Genomic DNA, 21,604 nt, shown 5'->3' with positions numbered 1-21,604 from the left:
TCCGCTAATAAGCTAGGTGTAGGGCTTGAACGAAAAGCTCCAGTAGCCAACCTGATCGCAGAGTGGTGAATCGAGTCAAGCATTCCTAACGCGTTTGGCCGGGCAGAAGAATAAACCTGAGAACCATAGTCAAGGCACGAACGGACAAAAGCTTTGTAGAAACGTAGCATACATGTCCTGTCCGCGCCCCACTTGGTCCCAGTAAGAACTCGAAGCATATTTAGCCTTTGTAGACATTTTGCCTTAAGGGATTTTAAGTGAGGGATCCATGTAAGTCGGGAATCAAATGTAAGACCCAAGAATCTCACATTCCGACTTGATGTTATTCGGGATCTGTTCAAGGTAAGTGACGGTTCTAAATAGTTTCTTAGTCTGGAGAATGTTATACATTGGGTTTTGGAAGTAGAGAACGAAAATCCCGTCCGCCTACTCCATTCCTCCAGTCGCTTTATGGTTAGCTGCAGGGAACGCTCCGCCGTAGCAAGTCTTCTTGCAGAGACGTAAACAGCGAAGTCGTCCACAAACAAAGAACAGTGTACAGGATGGCGGACACAAGCCGTTATGCCATTTATGGCGACGGCGAATAACGTGCAGCTCAAAACGCTTCCCTGTGGTACCCCGTTCTCCAGATTGGTTGTGCTGGATAGGTTTGTCCCTAGTCTAACCTGAAATGTACGGTCAGACATGAACCCCTGAATGAAAGCCAGCATATTACCACTCACTCCCCATGCCTGGAAAGTGTTAATGATGCCTCTCCGCCACGCTGTGTCATATGCCTTTTTCAGGTCAAAAAATACAGCGACTACTTGCTTTCCCTCAAGGAATGCGTCACGTATGGTTGTCTCAAGGGAAACCATGAGGTCCAACGTCGATCGTCCTGGGCGAAAGCCGCATTGCTCTCTCAAAAGGAGATTGTTCTTTTCGAGGAACCAGATTAGCCTACGGTTTACCATCCGCTCCAACACCTTAGAAAGGCAGCTGGTAAGCGAGATGGGCCGGTAACTAGACGGAGATAGTTTGTCCTGTCCCGGTTTGTATAATGGGATGACGTGGGATTTACGCCATGCTAGTGGGAAAGTTTGTTCCTCAAACACTCTATTTTAGAGCGCTAAGTGGGCCTCCTTACCCTCTGAGGGTAAATGTCTAAGCATGGCATAGTGCACGTCATCCGGACCAGGAGCAGAGTTGGAAGTACATGACAGTGCGGAGTCCAACTCCTACATAGAAAAACTTATATTTAAGGGACATGGATTTGGATTGTTGAGTAGTATGTCTGTTTGTTCAGAATATTGCTTATATATAAAAAACTCAGGACAGTAAGACGAACTTTTTGAAACCTCCGATATGGAGGAGGCCAACAGGTCGGCAACATCCCGGGGATCAGTCACAATGTCTCCGCCCGACTTGAGTCCCAAAATTGGCAAAGGTTGGGATTTGCCGCACACAGACCTTAATCTTCTCCATACTTCGGTCTTTGGAGTTGTTCGAGATATTGTGGCCAAGAAATTTTGCCATGAGGTTCTTCGGGAATTTCTGAAGACTCATCGCGTTTTTGCCCTATGGAACCGGTAGGTTTCAAGATTTTCTTGGGTTGGGCGTTTGTTGAATCTTCGCAGGGCGCGTCTTCGCTCTCGCAATGCTCTCGAACACTCCTCTGTCCACCAAGGAACATTTTTTCGTCTTGATTCGGGTGATGTCTTCGGAATGCTATCCTGAGCTGCTGTTATTATAGAGTTTGTAAAAAGTTCTACTACAGTATTTATGTCCAATGGAGTATTTATATCAAGTAATGTAAATTGTTTTTGGTATTTATCCCAGTCACCTTTATCGAGGATCCATTTTGGTCTTCTAGTGATATTCAACGAAGAATCAGGTATTTTGATCTGAATTGGGAAGTGATCACTCCCGAATGTGTCGGAGAGGACCTCCCAATCGAATCTATGAGCAAGTTCTGGACTGCATATAGATAAATCTATAGCAGACCGACCTCCCGTCCTTGGACACAGGTAAGTTGGGGATCCGTCATTAAGGACAAAGATGTTTTGATCTCCGAGGACTCTTGCGACCAAGTTTCCTCTTGGTGTGGAATGGTCTGACCCCCAAATGTTGTGGTGGGCATTGAAGTCGCCTAGAAGAAAAGGCTTCGGTAACTGGCCGATCAGTGCCTCGAGATCACCTTGACAGAGGGTGACTGGGATTGGTGGAAAGTAGACGGTACATATATACAGTTTAAACGGGACTTGGATTGACACACAAACACATTGGAGATTGGATTGGAGGGGCACCTCAGAGGCACCTAGGGATTCATCCACGAATAGAGCAACACCACCACAGGCATGCCCGTCGTGAGGGAAATCTTCACGAAAGATGTCAAATCCCCTCAAGGGGGTTTGGCATCCCGGGTGGAGTTTAGTCTCTTGGATGCTAATTACATGAGGTGTTTTGGTTTGTAAAAGATGTTTTACATCTTCCAAATGTCCGCGATAACCATTAATATTTCATTGGATAATTTTAAATTCGTTCATGTTTTATTTAACTGTATGTAATTTTCTGTCTGTTTTTATTTTTATTAAGTTTAAATATACCTTGAGTAGTTTGAAATTCCGATCGAAGTTGAAGGTCATCTCCCATTTCATCCTCATCAACTATGGAAAGTTGAGAGGAGGAGGGAGTGGGGGGTGAAACAGTGCTTCCCTTTGTTCTCGCCTGAGCTTTCGATCGGATTTGGGTTTTAAGTCTCTCTTGGAGAGACTTCCTTTCCTCCGCCGTTTTGGAATGGTTAGATGGCCGTTCTTTTCCTTTAGCGGGTGCCTTGGACACAGAAACTGGCCTGGGAATGGCTCCTGTTTGTTTCGGGGTCCCTTTGCTACGGGGGCAGAAGTCGTATGACTACTCGCTTGGGTTTGCGGCAAGGCCTTGGCATTTAGCTGCTGCACCAAGGCAGCGACCTGTTTAGTGAGTTCTCGCACCATGCCCTCCAGAGCGGAGCAGGAGGAGCACTGTGCGGGCTGGGCTGGAGGAGCAGAAGCGGCCTGAGAGTAGGAGATGTCTTTTCTTGGAGTTTGTCCAAGTCGTCTCCTATACTCCCTACGGGCATCGCCAAAAGACATTTTTTCTATTGTAACCAACTTCAATATCTCTTTCTCCTCCAAATAAATCTTGCAACTACGAGAGCTTGAAGAGTGCTTGCCCTTACAGTTCACACAGTGCTCTTCTCCACTTGTGCAATCTTTGTCATTGTGACCACTTTGACCACATCTGCTACATGTCTCTAAGCCGGTGCATGTTTTGCTCGAATGTCCGAAACGCTGGCATCTGAAACATCTTTGGGGATTTCTGAAGTAAGGTTTAACTTGAAGAGAAAGGTATCCTGCTCTAATCGTGGCTGGTGGGTGAGGGAGGGCGAAGGTCAAAATGTGACCTCGTGTGGGTGTTGGTACACCATTCTCGACCCTCGTTATTCTCACCACATCAGTGACGAGAGAATCCTTTAACTCTTCCTTCAGTTCCGCTTCTGAGCAACACAGCATCTCGCGACTGAAAACTATTCCCTTACTGCAATTTAGGGATTCATGAGGCTGTACAGTGATTTCTATCTGATCATAAAAGGTCTTCATGGAGAGGAACTTCTGAGCTTGTAGAGCGTTCACCGCCTCAACCAGGATAGTTCCGTTACGAAGTTTCCTGACCGATGACGGTGAACCGCCTGCTCCGACTAATGCCTTGTTGATCACAAAAGGACTCACTTCGGACAGATTGTCGCTCTCGTTTTTGTGTTTAAACACAAGGAATAGTGGCGTAGGAAGATACTGTTTGTTTGAATTACTTGTATTACTTAGTCTTATCTGTTTACTTATTTCTTCCCCATCTTCGGATTCTGAAGAGTTTAGATTTTTGATTTGATCGATTAATGATTTAGATTTTTTATCTAAATCATTAATCGATTCTCTTGTTACTACTCAGTGTGTGTTTTGCCCGTAGGGTAGGGGTTCATTGCCCACATCCATAATTAGTAGTTTACCAGCGCATCGTGAGTAAAGGTGCAGGCCGAGACACCGGGAACGGGTATACCCTAGGGTACCTGTCAGCCATAGCTTGGCAGGCAGCCCTACCCCAGTTCCCCGGGGCCCGGTGTTATCTCGTTTAACTCGCACGTGGCAACATAAATCTCCGACATATCTGTCCATTACTCACTTCCTGACCAGGGACCGAAGTGGCTGGCACCAGGGTTCATGTATATTGTTATGCCTCGGCAGAGCTAGCTCACATCAGCCTTCTGCTACCACACAGCCCCGAACACGGGCGTGCTCGAGGATCTGTGTAGCAGTTCCGGCACTCCCAGCAAACAACAACACGACCCAGTCGGGGCAGGATTAGGAGTTTTCGGTTAGATAGGGTGAGGTGCCAGGTTCGGACAATAGTCTGGCACCAGCTCAGGGGTACGAAAGGTCGCCAACCTTAAAGCGTCCGGGCAGGCCGCTCCCCTACGGAGAAAAATGGAAAAAGAAGATAGAACATGGATAGGAAAGAAGTAAGATAAAACGAGGGCTGCACAAAGAAAGAAGAAATGCAGACCATAGAATAGACCCTGGTGCGAAGAGAAGGGACACAGGGTAGGCAGTTTAAGGGATTGGGTAGGAATTGGGGGAATGGTTTGGTGGGAGTGGGCAGTTTAACGTCATACCCAGGACGAAGGATCTATAGAAAGGCAGGATCTATAGTTTTTTGGTGGACAGACCTTGGAAAAAACTAAAGAGGACAAACAACTTCAATATTGTGCAGCCATTAGATGTGGGGCAGATGGTAGTTCAGCATTGATGGTTAAGCTCGATTTAGATTACTCGAGTAGAAGGGTGAGTAAAAATTTAATACACAACCAGCAACTCGACTGGTGTAAATGATTGGGCAAATCAAGTTGCAGACCCAGTTGGCAGGCGAGTCAGTAATTCATTGTGAAGACAGCCACTCAACCACTTTTCTAATCTCAACCCAGCCATCTAAAAAGTAGAATTTGTTTAATAATTATGTATTCTTTACAGATATGTATTCTTTAGTGTTATTCATTACTTAAATGTGAGAAAATTATCGTCAAAATATGGGGGGAAAGGATTTTTTAAACTTTTACCTTTGAATGTACAAATTTAAATACATTAATCATTCCTGACTGATGAAACTTCTAGAATTTTGATGTATTACCTGAAACCTATCGAGAGAGATGTTTTCCCATTCTCACCTGAACTATGTAGCAGATTTGATTTTGCTAAACATCATGAAAGGTTTAAGACTTCTAGAATTATTATTTAAAATTAGAAAGAGCCATTCTTCTTGTATTTTGATGGTAATTTGTCCTGTATCTGAACAGTAATTAGTCTCACATTTACATGATGCACAACGCACAACAGTAAAAGATACTTTACTGCCAAAAACAAAAAAGTGACTCAATTACCAATAACATCCTAATCTTCATTGCAAATATGCAAACTATAGATATGAGGCAACTTCCAGTTTAAAGTAGCTTTCTCTAAATAGAGCGAAGTACTGTTTAAAGTGTGTACTGTTTAGCACCCTCAAAATGTGGATGAAAGTCAGAAAAATGTTGGTTAACACAGCAGAGCGTGAATTCATAGTCAGTCGTAGATGGTTAGTCGATGATTGCAGACATATTGTGACCTGTATTCTGTACTTCAATTTTGTGTTGTGTTTAGATTTTTAGTACGTGCATGTTTTAGAGTTAGTGAAGTTGACACACAACATGGTGGTTGGCATCAATGATAATTTTCCATTCTGTGGGATATGCATGTACTGGTGCCTACTACAGTTGCTCTCTCAGAGTGTGATCAAAACTAATGTAAACATAATCAATAATTGGATTTCCTTTTGGGTTATCAATAATATAAAAAACTAATAGTATCGAACAGACAGCTAAAAACTTTTTTGTGATGTGTCTGAAGAAGATAGCCTCGCTATCGAAAGGCCTCACAAAACAATAAGTCTTAAATATTGGTTTTATGTTTTTAATGTAAGTTAACAGTAACCAATATAAGCTCCATCTACAGCAAGACAGCTAAAAACTTGAATTTATAACTCTGTCCTAACACTACTGTTATTTGCCCTTAATACATTTTGTTGAGTCTATGAAAAATATATTGTAACAATATTTTAATCATACAAGGGCCGTTTTTTAACCTCTGATCTCATGGCAAGACACCCAGACAAGTCGCAGGTCAGTAGTTAACAAAGTAGTTTATTGCACATCTTCCCCACTTTATTTATCAATGCTGAGGCAAAAATCAATCAAAGAATGTGCTGTGTTTATGTAGATAACCTTATGAGTGTTGTTTTTGCTAAGTAAACATGGCACATTCTCCAATGAATTTTGCTGAACTATTCCCTTCTGCTTGCAGAAAAACAATAACACTCCTTAATTTACATTTGTCAGGAGAATCAATAGAGGCAGCCATGTTTATGCGACTGCAACTCAGCGCAAACCCGCTACTTGAACTCAGCAGTGACAGATGTTGTAGCAGGGAAGATGTGCAATCAACTACTGCAGTAACTGCTGACCTGCGACTTGTCTGGCCATCATTGCCTAAAATCCGAAGTTGAAAAAGAAAATGGCCCTCCTATAAATGTGATAATTTCTGACAAGGAGCAGAAATATCACATAAATGCTTCTGAATCAGAAAGAGTGAGTGTGTGCAGTTCCAAGCCTGCAAATGTTATATATGCACTCACCACTCCTGATTCAGAAATATCAATAGAGAAAATCTACTTGGCAACTTTCACTGAAAATACATATCCTAAGTAAATATGATCATTGTATAATTAAGTACATACTTTTGTTGCTTATAAAATTGTATGTGTTAGATTGAAAAAAATATACTATCACTCTTAGGATATGGGTGAATGTGTCAATTTAATGCACAACTTTAAAACTAAATTCATTATCTCTTCATTTCCTACATTACTACTGTAATCAACATTTCCTTTATAACAAGAAATTGATTACAATAAAAATCATATTTTGAGCAAGACATACATTTTTGACAAAAAAAATATTTGCAATTTGCTCAAAAAAGCATGATTATTTTAAATTTTTACTATGGCACCAGGTGTCTACATTAATATTAAATTAATAGAATGTTTAATGTTCTTCATTTAGATAAATTGATTATGGAAATTAAGGGATTTATCAGCATGTGCAATAATATCACCAACAATGGACAGATTATCAATGGGCGTACTATGGTGGTTTAATATAAGTGCAAAACGTTACTTTGCACACCTTTATGTTTTTCACCTTTATTTTTTAAAATCTAACACATCAAGTGAACACTTTTATTGCCTTCAATATGACACAAGACTACTGTATGAAAAATGACTTAGTTCTCAATGAAAGTAAGACCAAGCAAATGTCATTTGGGAATAAAAAGTCTACAGTATCTGAAATGCCCAACCTGACAGCAGCTGACAAAATCAAACATCTAGGTGTCATACTTGATGAAAATTTATCCTGGAATAATCAAGTGGACAATCTTTGCCTAAAACTCGGGTCAGCTCTCTATGCCATAAAACGAATCAAGGCAACTAGTAGTAGTAAGGGATTTATCAGCATGTGCAATATCACCAACAATGGACAGATTATCAATGTTGATATGTACAGCATTACTTACCTGACTGTGAGTGGAAGCAGTCAAAAGATGGTAGTTGTGAAACTGCTTCTCTTGTAACCAGACCAAGCAAGATACATCATCTGACACAGTGATTGAATGCAATACATCTTTGTTCTCAACATCAATCAGCATTACTTCTCCTTTCACTTGTTCTCCGACCACCATCACTTCTGTACAAGAAGATAACTTGATCAACTGTGTGTGATATAGATCCACATATTAACAGATACACAAGTAGAAGGTAGAAACTGACCACTAGGCCTTATATAAAATGAAATGAAATGAATTTATGGTTAAAATTATGTAAAACTAGCAAGTATAATACTTACCTGCCCATTATCTGTAAAATATAAGTTGACCATACACATGAAATCCTCATGAGGAATTGAGATATTTTAATTGGTTGCCACCAGGCATACACAATATTATATATAAACGTTATACACAGGGTGAGGCAGACCACCCGTGCAGTACGTATAGCGGCCAAACCAAACGAGGTAGATTATTCGTAACAACTTAAACCCCCTTATTTCCATCCCAAAGAATTTAGAGAAATTATTTTTAAATCTCTAAAACTCCCCAAAAGGGTAGTTTTTGGGGGGTAGGTGTGGTTTTTTGGAAAATTTTCAAATGTAAAGGTATGTTGAGTTATACCTTATTTTAAAAATATTTCTTCACTGATTATTTTGATGCAAAAAGTTTGAACCTATCTTGCCGCTTATGTACAGGGTACACCAAAACGTTAAAAAATCAGGGGTTTGTGGGTAAATTTATTGCAACTACCTGCACATATGTAGAAACACGATATTTGTATTCATAACTAATGATGAGATGGCTTATCGAAAAATATAATCAAATGCCACCCTACCCCAAAATTTACACATTTAAAAAATACATAGAATTATGAAATACTTAACAGCCCCAATCTAAAAAAAATCAAATAGCAACCTAGGTTGTGTTGCACATAATTAGAAAGGTCTTTAAAAAATAAACATTTTCTACATTTAAAGTTTTTCTCTATCTCCAATGGTTTCAAAACTGTAGTACAAAAATAGATTTTTTAGTAATTTTACTCAATGTATTTATTATAAAAGTCAGTGAAATGTGCATGTAAAAAAAGTTCCAACAGTAAACTCGTCTCTTTATGTTTATGATTGAAAAAAATAATGTACTCAATTTTTAAGTCTTTTAAAATTTAAAAAGGTATTGGAACACTATAAACTACAATTCTTACGATAAGTGCTGAGTTCTCTTGTGAAACAGGAAAATTACCCAGTAGTACAAAAATAGATTTTTTAATAATTTTACTAAGTTAGTTTGTATTAATATCAAAACCCAATGAAACAAATGGAAAACAAGTTGGACTTTGAAGTTTAATATTTTTTTAAATAATGTAGTAAAAAAACACATCAGGATTTCTATCAGTGTAACATGTTTCAAAAGCAATCTAACCGTGGTGTTCATGTTTTAACAATCCCAAATACACGAGTTGCCCCTGGAAGAACTTTGGAACCAATTCCTTAGTCTCTTATCAAATCTCTGTTATTATAGTCTACCTATTCAGTTGTTCTTGTAACCACGTGGTGTGAGATAGATATTAATTTAATTTTTTTAAAGTACGTAGTGTTAGTTTTGTTTGTTCTAAAATGCCGTTCTCAAATGAGGAGGCATTTCAGATGCTTGTTAGGGGAATGTTTCCAAAATTACTCAGCTGCCGCTCTTCTTTATGCCCAACGTTACCCAGACAGCGAAAATCACTCCAGGAACGTTTTTCAAAGACTTGCTAGTCGAGTTCGTGAAACAGGTCATGTTCAACCTGACCACAACAAAGGAAGAACTCGCTAGACCCGTGAGAAGTGGTAGAGCACCCGAAGTTTTGGGAGCCTTTGACTGAATCCGCATGATTCTACACGAAGAGTAGCTGTTGATTCTGGTATGAGTCAAAGATCTGTTTTAAAAATCGTTCAAGATCATAAAATGCACCCATATAGGATGTCATTACATCAAGAATTCCATGGAGATGACTACCTTCATAGAATGAACTTTTGTTTGTGGGCTCGAGAAAAACTACAACAAAATCAAAACTTTCACCGAAACACTCTGTGGTGTGACGAGGCTACGTTTAGGAGTAATGGAGAAGTGAACCGTAACAATATGAGATATTGGGCGTTTGAAAACCCACACTGGATGCGAGAAGTGGACAACAAAAGTTACTGGACCCTAAATACCTGGTGCGATATTATCGGTGACAAAATTGTAGGGCCATTATTCTTTGACGATCGCCTAGACCGAGTAGTTTATATAAACTTTCTCATTGGTAACTTGCCTAATTTATTGATCGAAATCCCTGAGGAAGTCTTACAACGTATGTGGTTTATGCACGATGGGGGCACCAGCACACTACGCCGAAGATTTTAGATTAATTCTAAACGAGCAATACCCTGACAGATGGATTGGAAGAGGCGGCCCTGTTAACTACCCAGCGAGGTCTCCTGATTTAACGTGTATGGACTTTTACTTGTGGGGTAGACTAAAAGAACTAGTGTGTAAATCAAGATCAACAACTAGAAAGGACATGATGCAGCGGATAAGGGAGGTTATAAATACGATCAGTAGAGAAGAGATAATGAGAGCTGTAGATAGCTTCACCTCAAGGATTGAACTCTGTCTGGAAAACAATGGGTTGCAGTTTGAGCACTGGTTTTAACTCTTCATGAGGTCAGTTACTAGGTTATTGTTGGTTTTAGTTTGATAATTGATAATTTTCATATTAATAATTTACCATGATGCTGCTGAAACATGGTAGATTTGTTTTCAAACCCAATTTCAAGTGTTTATCTTTTTTTAATAATGACAGGATACTCCTTCCTTCCATGGCACTCACATCAGTGATTAAATAACAACAGGTTTTCTCCTATACATTTTGTGTTATTTAAGTGTAAAGCTTTTTATAATTCAAAATATACTAATTTAATAACTGGGTAATTTTCCTGTTTCATGAGAGAACTCAGCACTTATCGTAAGACTTTGTAGTTTATAGTGTTCCAATACCTTTTTAAATTTTAAAAGGCTCTTTTAAAAATTGGCTTCATTATTTTTTTCAATCATAAACATAACAGACGAGTTTGCTGTTGGAACTTTTTTTACTTGCACATTGCACTGACTTTTATAATAAATACATTGAGTAAAATTACTAAAAAATCTATTTTTGTACTACAGTTTTGAAACCATTGGAGATAGAGAAAAACTTTAAATGTAGTAAATGTTTATTTTTTAAAGACCTTTCTAATTATGTGCAACACAACCTAGGTTGCTATTTGATTTTTTTAGATTGGGGCTGTTAAGTATTTCATAATTCTATGTATTTTTTAAAATGTGTAAATTTTGGGGTAGGGTGGCATTTGATGATATTTTTCGATAAGCCGTCTCATCATTAGTTTTGAATAAATATATCGTCTCTCTACATATGTGCAGGTAGTTGCAATAAATTTACCCACAAACCCCTGATATTTTAACGTTTTGGTGTACCCTGTACATAAGCAGCAAGATAGGTTCAAACCTTTTGCATCAAAATAATCAGCGAAGAAATACCTTTAAAATAAGGTATAACTCAACATACCTTTACATTTGAAAATTTTCCAAAAACCACACCTACCCCCCAAAAACTACCCTTTTGGGGAGTTTTAGAGATTTAAAAATAATTTCTCTAAATTCTTTGGGGTGGAAATAGGGGGGGTTTAAGTTGTTACGAATAATCTACCTCGTTTGGTTTGGCCGCTATACGTACTGCACAGGTGGTCTGCCTCACCCTGTATATATAAATGTAAAGCTAAGTTCAATTTCTTTAAAAAATACAATTATACAGGCTAGCACTGATGAATATGAAAATGTTACTTTTAAATGCCTCTGTAAATGTAGTAAGCTTATCACGCTGATCAATATGATAATACTCTGCATGAAATATGATGAATAACCATTATTTTGATTCTAAGAATTATTAATCATTAAAGGTCCAAACTAAAGGATTGTGAAATCTCAATTGAGGCTCTCTCTGCACTTTTTCGGAACAGATTTCTGAGTGAGTAGATTGAAAACAGCTGCTCCATGATGGAATGCTCACCAAAAGGCAATTGTAAATAGATCTATCTAGAACAGATTTTCTACTCAACATTAAATGTAGAATGTTGTTGAACTTGTTAACAAGGCATTTATTATCATGAGCTGGGCAAGTATAAGACTTATCAGAGATGCCATGCAAAATAGTTGGACAGTCTTTGTTGCAATTAACCGCTTAACGATAATAATTACAGACTTTAAAAATAGATGGTTCATAACAACTATTCAAATACTGATATCTTTATGACAAGCCAAATGGACATCAATGACGTCAGGGTGTGTGCAACTATATAATCTACAATAGTAAGCTACAATTTCTGTTATAGTTGCACTTCTATGACGGATCCTCAATGCAAATGGCTTCTGACCGGACATTACTCATGCGTCAAGGTACATTAAATTTTACTGTAACCCGCAAGGAACAAGTAACAACACTTGCGTGTCGTAATGCTAAAACTACTGAATATTACTTTTTAAGAAATGTTGTCATTACAGTTACTGATGTACAGTAAAATACTATTTAAAAGGGTATAACATAAAAAGGGGGGTGTTTTCTATTTGTTTATTATGTTCTTTAGTTTGTAAGTAAATGTTATTAGAATTAGCACTTACGTCACGGTTTCGCCAAGATTGTTGTTTCTCATAATATTTTCAGTGAGGTTTTTGAAAAAGTAATAAAGCCCCCACCCTCTCTTACCCCTCTCTGGTCCCCACCCCTTCAGCTACATGTGAGAGACAGTGATCAAGCTTGCCTGTGCAGCATTTCCTGTTAGTACAGTTTTTAGTTACAAAACATTTCGTTACTAGACCAGATATCGGAGGAGTGATATTTCCCAGGGATATGACTTCACTACATTAATGTTTATGTAGTGACATTGAAATAACTTAAATTATTTCACCACTTGAAAATTAATATCAATTAGAGCTTCACGAGATTTCACTTATGACCGTAAATTAATCAAGCCAAATCATCATTTAATGGTCGAGTGAGAATCGAACAAAATTTACCAGAAGAAATGTTAATAGATTTGAAAAATATAGAATATAGATGTTCGAAAGACTTGACTTCAAATGCTAAAGGCCGAAGGCTGCTAGACATATTGGACAATCAGGGGTTTATTATTTTAAACGGTAGATCTAAAGGTGACAAAGAAAGACAGTATACTTTTGTAGATGCTATGGGAAGCTCGATTATAGATTTAGCGGCGGTGTCCTCGGCTTGTTTGCATTTGGTACACGACTTTAGAATAATAGGGTTTCCAGGATCAGATCATTTTCCAATAGAATTGTGTTTAAAAGATGGTACACCTCAGATAAGGGAGGAGGAGAAACCGGTCCCGCTATTGCCCAGAGCGAGATGGAATGATAGCAGATGTGTGGCTTATCAGCATAGGCTAGGTCAGACTGCTTCGCACTTTACAATTGAAAATGACAACCAGAAAAATATTTATCAAATTATAAAATACTATTATAAAATTATAAAATTACAAATTACAAAATTATAAAATGAGTGTGCGGATAACGTAACAAACCAATCTCCTAAACACCGTAATTTTAACAAACAACCGTGGTTTGATTATAGGTGTCTGGCAGCTCGAAAAAGGGTTTTTAAACTGTTAAATAAATTTAGAAAATCGGGTTCAGTAAACAACAGATTAGAATACATTGAGGCAGAAAAGGTGTTTAAAAGTACATGTAAAAATAGTAAAAGAGCTTTTTATTGCAATACCATAGATAATTTACAAAAATCCCCTGATTCAAAATCGTTTTGGTTGGCTATAAACAACTTTAGAAATAAAAATAGAAAGATATAATAATATTAGCGTTGATGAATGAAACAGACATTTTAAAAACTTATTGAATTCTACTTTATTAGCGGGATCTTTACATTATGCAGAACCTCTAATTACTAATGACTGTCTAGATTCAGAGTTTAGTATGAGCGAATTTAACGAAGTATTATTTAAGTTGAAAAGAAATAAATCTCCAGGTTTAGACAGAGTCCCATACGAGTTCTATAAAAATGCCCCTAATTCCTTTTTAAAAAACATTTTCAAAGTATTTAATAAGATATTTACAGAGGCAGCAGTACCGCCAAGTTTTAAAAGATCTATTATTTTCCCATTACAAAAGAAAGGTGATTTAGAATGTGTAGACAATTACAGGGGATTGAGTTTCATTGATTGCGTAGCCAAAATATTTACAAGTTTATTAAACAATCGCTTAGTCAAGTGGGCGAACACACAACAAATAATCACAGAGTTCCAGGCTGGTTTCAGAAAAAATTATTCAACTATAGATAATATTTTTAGTTTAACTAGTATGATTCATTTAAGATTGGCTATGGAAAAAGGAAAATTATACTGTTTTTTTTGTGGACTTTTCCGCCGCTTTCGACAGAATTGATAGAAAAGCACTATTTTTTAAATTGTTAAATTTTGGTATTTCGTCACATATGGTGGCAGTATTAAAAGATTTATATGGCGGCACATCAGCGAGTGTCTGGACCCAAGAGGGTGAAACAAGGAGTTTTGACACAGGAATGGGGTTAAGGCAGGGCTGCATTCTCAGTCCATTGTGGTTCTCATTATTTATTAATCAGCTTCCGGAAGTGCTGGGTGGAGAATGCAGTTTTGACACCCACCGCGTCAATATTCTGCTGTATACAGATGACTTGGTATTATTAGCTCCAACAAGCACCAGTATGCAACACATGATTAAAAAGCTAGAAATATATTGTACTACATGGAATCTGAAGGTTAATTTGAATAAATCCAAGATTATAGTTTTTAGAAAGGGGGGTAAATTGAGTGGTAATGATAAATGGTGGTTTAACGGGGAACGAATAGAAGTTGTGAACAGTTACAAGTACTTAGGAATTACTCTTACATTGTCTCTTTCTTGGTCTGAACACTTCAAAGATAAAGCCAGGGCTTCAAATATTGCAATTAATTCTGTTTGGAATCGACTGATAAATAACATCGATGTTCCAGTAAGCGCTAAGTTTACATTATTCAGCTCGGTGGTGAAGTCGATACTTTGCTACGGGGCTCAGGTCTGGGGATTCTCCGAAAATGAATACGTAGAATAAGTGCAGAAAAACTTTATTAAAAAATTATTTCGACTTCCGAAAAACACACCAAACTATGTGATTTATCTTGAAACGGGAATTGAAAAGTTGCATATGTTTACTTTATCTCTAAATATTAAGTATTTATTAAGAGTCTGCCTGAGGAGTGGCTACCAAAAATTCTTGCTCGACAAATTGTAGAAACAAATATTTTTTGGTGTAAAGATTGGAAAGTTTTAGCAAGGAATGTGGGGAAAACATTAAATTTTGACATTGATTGTGATTTGCAATCACAACTGTCGGAAGTGGTGGAGGCAGAGCGGGCAGTTTGGCGGGCTTATACAGTCAGCAGAGCCAAGACGTCTGTTTATCACAAACAATACTTGACACTTGACCTTGACCTGGGCAACAGAACCTTTCACACTGAAAATTTGAAAGTTTCAGTTATGTCTTGGGCCATTAAGGTCAGAGCAGAGCTTGTCGATTTAAATTACAAACCCTGGATAACCGGAAAAAATTATTTATACTCATTATGTTATAAAAACGAAAACGAAGACGTATTCCATTACATGGCTTCTTGCCCTATTTTTGCTTACTACAGAAAAAAATGGCTCGGTAAAACCTCCTAAATAGGAACGAATTTGAATCTTACCTCAATGGAAGGGATTGGCCCAATTTGGGTAATTATATGAAGGATACGTAGGCGTACCGTTGGGGTTTAATGTACGAATTTAACTTTTAATTTCTAAAATAAATAGTTAATAAACGGAAAAGAAAGGTTCATTGCAACCTTTTGCATTTTATTGTATAATTTATTATAGTACATAGATGTTTACGAGAAGTATAAGGAAGTGAATATTATGTTTGTGTAAAATTGTATATTTTATATGTTGCTTGTATTTATGTATCTCTGATTAATTTTCATAATTAGCTTTAAATAATAAGACGTAAAGTAAGTATACTTTTATTTGTTATTTTCATCACAGCACTAATTTATGTTATTTGCTTATTGTTATTATTTATGTTATGTTTATTATGTTTTATATATATATATTATTTTATAGATATAGATTTTAAGTTTATTGTATATAATTCATGGTATTGTTTCCTAAGCCAACCAGCCGACGGTCATTGACCATGGCTTATGTGCGGCACCTCAATGTGGAACAAGAGACATTTTCTGTGTTTAATTTAAGTATTTAAGTTCATATTTGTAAATATGTTTACAATGTTCCAAAGATAACAAATGGTTTAATAAAGCACTTTTCTATTCTATTCTAATCAAGCCAAATCAATAATAGAAAAGACCTTTAACACAATGGATCAATTCAAAAAAGGTCCTTACTTTCTGAATAGCCCTTGTAATAATAAATAATGATAAAAAATGTACATTCATTTGAAGCATCGAATATGTCAATTAATTTGTGGGCATTGGACTTTTGGAGGATAAAAACTAAATATGTGGATACCTGAGAAAACTATTGAAATACTAAATATATTATTAACACACTTTTATTTTTAATTTATTAAATTTGCCACTCAGGAATACAATTCACAACGACTTCAATACACTTATCAGGCACAGACATTCAAATTTATCATTGTTTTTGTTAAGGTTATAAAAGGACAAAAAACTTTATAATGTTTATTTATATATTAACTAATGTGACTAATGGTGGTCTATATATATATATATATATATATATATATATATATATATAAAACTTAGAATGTAGCCTGTTATAGATAATAATTATTGCCAGAGAAGAGCAAATAAAAATGCTAAAAAATATAATTTGAAATACAAATGTTTTATTTTTCACTATCACCTTATTTATCTATGCAAGAGTAAAATATAAAGAGACTTCTAAAAACAAAATAAATATTTTTTCAGAGTACAGTCGACTCTTAAAAACTCGAATTTCAAGGGAACGGCTGCTTTCTTCGAGTTTCGTATAGTTCGACTTAAGAATAGTTCGAGTTATAGAGGTAATATTTCACTAAATTCGACTTACAGAGGTAAACAAAATAAAATTTGAGTTATAGAGGTACAAATAAACTATGTTTCTTATTACCTGCATCCTTTACAAAACTAATGTATGTACTGCCCTACATACAGCATTTGTACTTACTGTCACACTGCAATGTATACCTACAATTCATACGTACATACAATTCAAATTTGAAAATAATCCGTAATCTTCTTCTGCCTAAGGCTTTTTTCAGAATTTAAGTCTATAATGTTCTCAATAACAACAACAGCAGAGAACACGTTGTCTGGTACGTCACTTGATTGTTCTAAGTAGCTACGTAAAGTGTTCACTGCGGCCTTTTGTAGACAGTCGGACAATTCAGCGACATGTCCAGACCTGTTCGGCTAGGTCTATGACCTAACACAGGTTCACTGTAAACACAGCACAGCTTCGTGTTAGAGAGGGTTGATCTGAAATTTCGAGTTGCAGAGGTAATGTATTTAAAGACTTCGACTTATCTACTGAACTTCGAGTTATAGAGGTAATTTTTCTGTTACTTCGAGTTATTGAGGTAAAATTCGGGTACAAAATTAATTCGAGTTACGCATGGTTTTTTTTCGAATTAGGCACGTTTTCTCATGGGAACGGAACAAAATTCGAGTTATCAAAGAAATCGACTTATTGAGGTTCGAGTTATCGAGAGTCGACTGTATAGTAATTTTATTTTTAAATTACATGAATAGGGAAATATGACATCACATAGTTGGAGTGAAAGGGGTTAAACAATGTTATAAGCTAAAATAAATCTAGTAATTAAGCCTTTTTTAACCAAATACTTAGGCCTGTTATCTACTTACTGGGTACATATGCAACTGCGATTACTCGGCCATCTGGTCTCCAAGCCAGTTTGCGTACAACCATATCTGGTGTAGGAGGAGGCAGTAGCCAAACCCTCTGCCATGTCAATCGGTGAAGAGCTATTTCTCCTGCAAAAGATTTACATTTTGATCTTTAAATATAAAGAGTAATTTCAATACAAGGTAAAATCAAGTAACAAAATGATAACATTGTTTACATAATATAGCAGCTAGTAGTAGTAGTAAGCTAATAGGCTGAAGGGGCTTCTATAAAAGGATATCAGGAAACAACAAATGCCTGATAAAATACAATTATCAAAATAAGAGCATAGTGTCTAATCTATTTTGAACATATAAGTAAACATTATATAAATATCCCATTTAATAGAACATATTTTCATTTTTAATGTGCTAAGTTTACAGGTGAATAGTGTTAAAAATGTTTTCACAAACTGGGAAAAATTACCAAAAAATTAACTAACTAATTTAAAACTCAATACCTAAGCATTAACATTCATATCTCCTAAAAGTAGAGAGAATGAGCTATTAAGTATTATTTTAGCTTTCTTGTAAACTTGAAATATCTTGCATATGTCATAAATCCTAATAACTTTGTTTAGTACCTGCCTAACAATACCACAGAGTGCTAAATTATATTTTATCTGTATGACACATTTCTTGCCTTCAAAATGGAATTAAAAATTTTAATTTTAACTGAAAACTTACATTACTTAATAAATACCAAAGCTAAATTATTTTTGCTTGAGCAGTTCAATGATTTGGTTTCGCTAGTGGTGCATCAGCTCCATTAAATAGGTTCAGGAGAAGATCAAACAAAAATACTTAAATGGTTTTACTTAAGGAATTTTGTCTTCTGTTACAAAACATTCACTATGTGGGTATCTTAACTGCAAAATTCAGTCTATTGGATAACATTTACTGTTAGAACTAGGACTCATAAAGATTTACTCTTTAAACCCAGAAATAATGGCTTCAAATGAGTTGACTTCAAACTATGTACAAGTGGCATTAATAAAGTATATCAATAATAAAAATTGGTCCCTCCATGAGAGAATTTCATTTGCAAAATTTTACCATCACAAATTATTATCTGGTGTATCTATAATATTTTATTTTGGCTAAAAATACACACATTTTTAAACTTGGTGATCTTAGTTGTTGCAGAGGATAGTGACCAAGTAAGCTGAAATTTCAAGTCAATGTATTCTTAATGGGTAAGAATATTCTACACCAAATTTAAAATAAGACATAGAAGCAACCGAGAGTACCCTGAGACTAGATAGAGAGTAGCTGCTAATATACATTACTGTCTGAGCAAGATGAACTTTGCTCATCTGTCCATCAGATTCTTACTCATGTTATGCCCAGTACACATTGTTATATTTTTAAATTACTGTTTATATAAAAAGTTATAAAAATCTTTAAAAATATTGATTAAAAAACTTAGTGATGCATAGTAAAACAGCAGTTGTGAGAATTTAAAAATCTTTTTTCGCAAAAGTAAACTTTCAAATTCAACAAAATACAAAGGCTCATCAGATTAGGGTAAGTTTAATTATATTATTATTTTCTGATTCTTTAGAATATACATATTAAATTATATATAACAAAATATATTATGAAACCTTTATTGGCTGAATAAAACTAATTTTTACATGAGAATTTTCACAATTAAGTCAAACTGGCCCATCACCTTGGGTGAAAATATATATCACCTGGAGGGTTAAGGAATTACAGACAACCAAAGAGTAAAAATATATAGAATCTGTAAAACAGAAAAGGCTTACCTTTACTGTTGGAAAGAGCTAGAAGGTCCATCTTGTTAGACCATACCATCAAATCAACTTTGATGGCAACATGTCGTTCTTCAAGTTGGCGAATTATATGTCCTGACATTTTTATGAGTATTTTCAAATCCGTTGAAAAATCTTAACCCCTAAAAGAACAAAAACATAATGTCTCAATAACTTCACTAAATCAGCCATTTCATGGAAAAGTAATCCTAGATATAAAATTTTAAATATATTTTTATACTTTCAGTTTTAGTATTATTATTAAGAGAAAAATCGGAGCTGGCAGAATCAATAACTATTTTTATAAGTATTGTTGGTTTTACAAATTTTTGCACTCTTAATTAACATGTTCCTGTTAGCCTTTTCAGATGCGAAATTATAGGTGATTTAACAAAAATATATAAGAACACCTTGATCAGCTGTTTGCTAACATTTGGAGGAAAACCCTTATTAACTGGACTTTACACTGACATACTAGTTTTGATCAAGTTGATGATCAGAAAATTGGAAGTTTACAATGTTGTAAAGTCTTCCCAGAAGTCCTGTCCATAACAAGAAAGGTAAGAAACTTGAGCAATACTAAATGAAATATTTAACTAAACAATGAATTTTGTGTTAACAATGTATTCTTAGTCTAACCCGAAAGTGTTCATTTTTTTCTTACTTTGCATTCATACTCAATTTTAAAATTTGTCCCGTCTATAACGCTTTTTCATTATTATGGCTTGGTTAAGCTTTCAAAGTATTTAACTTTATGATAAACTGTTTTATTTTAACCAACATTTTATATAATGAGTTGTATCTTATATAGTCCTTTCTAAAAGATACATTGCCAATCACCCTTCCTGTTTTAGTAGTCATTTTCAATTATTCTTTAAATTCATCTGTCTTTCCCTTAACCTGGAAGCATGCTTTTGTTCGTCCGTTGAGAAAAGTGTCTAATCCACAATCCCCTTCTGACCTACGTCCAATCAGTATTCTCCCTTGCTCTCCAAATGCCTTGAAAGAGTGGTACATCAACAAATTTCATCTTATCTGAATACCTATAACATCTTATCTAAATGGCAGTCTGGATTCAGGCCTAATCACAGCACCACCACAACCCTAATTAAAAATTACTGATGATATCAGATTGGCAATGGACAAGAGACTAATCACCATTTTACTGCTTTTTGACTTTTCCAAAGCCTTCGACTGTGTTTATTACCCCCTTCTTCTCATCAAATTGAAGAAGTATGGTTTCTCCGATGGGTGTGTTAACTGGGTCAAATCGTATCTTACTGGGCGACAGCAATATGTCAAAGAAGGGGAAACAATATCGGAATGGAAAACCGTAACACGGGGTGTTCCACAGGGCTCTGTTCTTGGGCCCCTATTGTTCTCACTTTACATTAATGACGTCACATCTATTATAAGGCACTCTAAGTTTCATCTTTATGCCGATGATTTACAAATTTATGTACACTGTTCGCCTGATGAACTGAACACGTTTATAGTTCTACTCAATCACGACATTGAATCAATTGCTTGTTGGGCAAATAAACATGGGCTGAAATTAAATGAAGACAAAACGCAGGCAATGGTATTGGGAAACCCAAGACTGATCAACCATTTGGACTTCAACGTTGCACCAAAACTTAAACTCAATAACCACGTACTAAATTTTCAAAACAAACTGAAAAACCTTGGTCTACTATGAGCGCAAGTCTTAAGTGGAATGACCAGGTTACAGTAACGTGTAACAGAATATTTGCTGGCATTCACAGTTTAAAGCGTTTTGCTTTATATCTACCGTTCAGTGTAAAGGTTATGCTGGTTAAACTCTCATACTGCCACACTTCAACTACTGTGACGCTGTGATCAATGACATGACTGTTGAGCTTTCAGACAGGCTTCAACGTGCTCAAAACTACCGTATCAGATTTAATTTCAATCTCAGACGTTATGAGCATGTGACTCCATTTTTCAAACAGCTATCGCTTCTGAAACTTCAACAACTTCGCCAACTTCACATTCTTTCAACTCTATATTCAGTTATCAAAAACAAGTCACCTGTTTACCTGTCCGAACATTTCGATATAAGTGAGCGACCTACGAGAAG

At 36.1% G+C, this 21,604-nt stretch overlaps 1 pseudogene; it reads right to left on the bottom strand.

Moving 5' to 3' along the window:
- The window catches only part of LOC124369172, a 35,047-nt pseudogene that overhangs the window by 7,190 nt on the left and 6,253 nt on the right, over nt 1-21,604 (bottom strand).

This window comes from Homalodisca vitripennis, chromosome X (assembly GCF_021130785.1).
Source record: "Homalodisca vitripennis isolate AUS2020 chromosome X, UT_GWSS_2.1, whole genome shotgun sequence".
In the NCBI taxonomy this organism is placed as follows: Eukaryota; Metazoa; Arthropoda; class Insecta; order Hemiptera; family Cicadellidae; genus Homalodisca; species Homalodisca vitripennis.
Note: the sequence above shows the minus strand (reverse complement) of the source record. Positions and strands in the feature narration are given on the sequence as shown.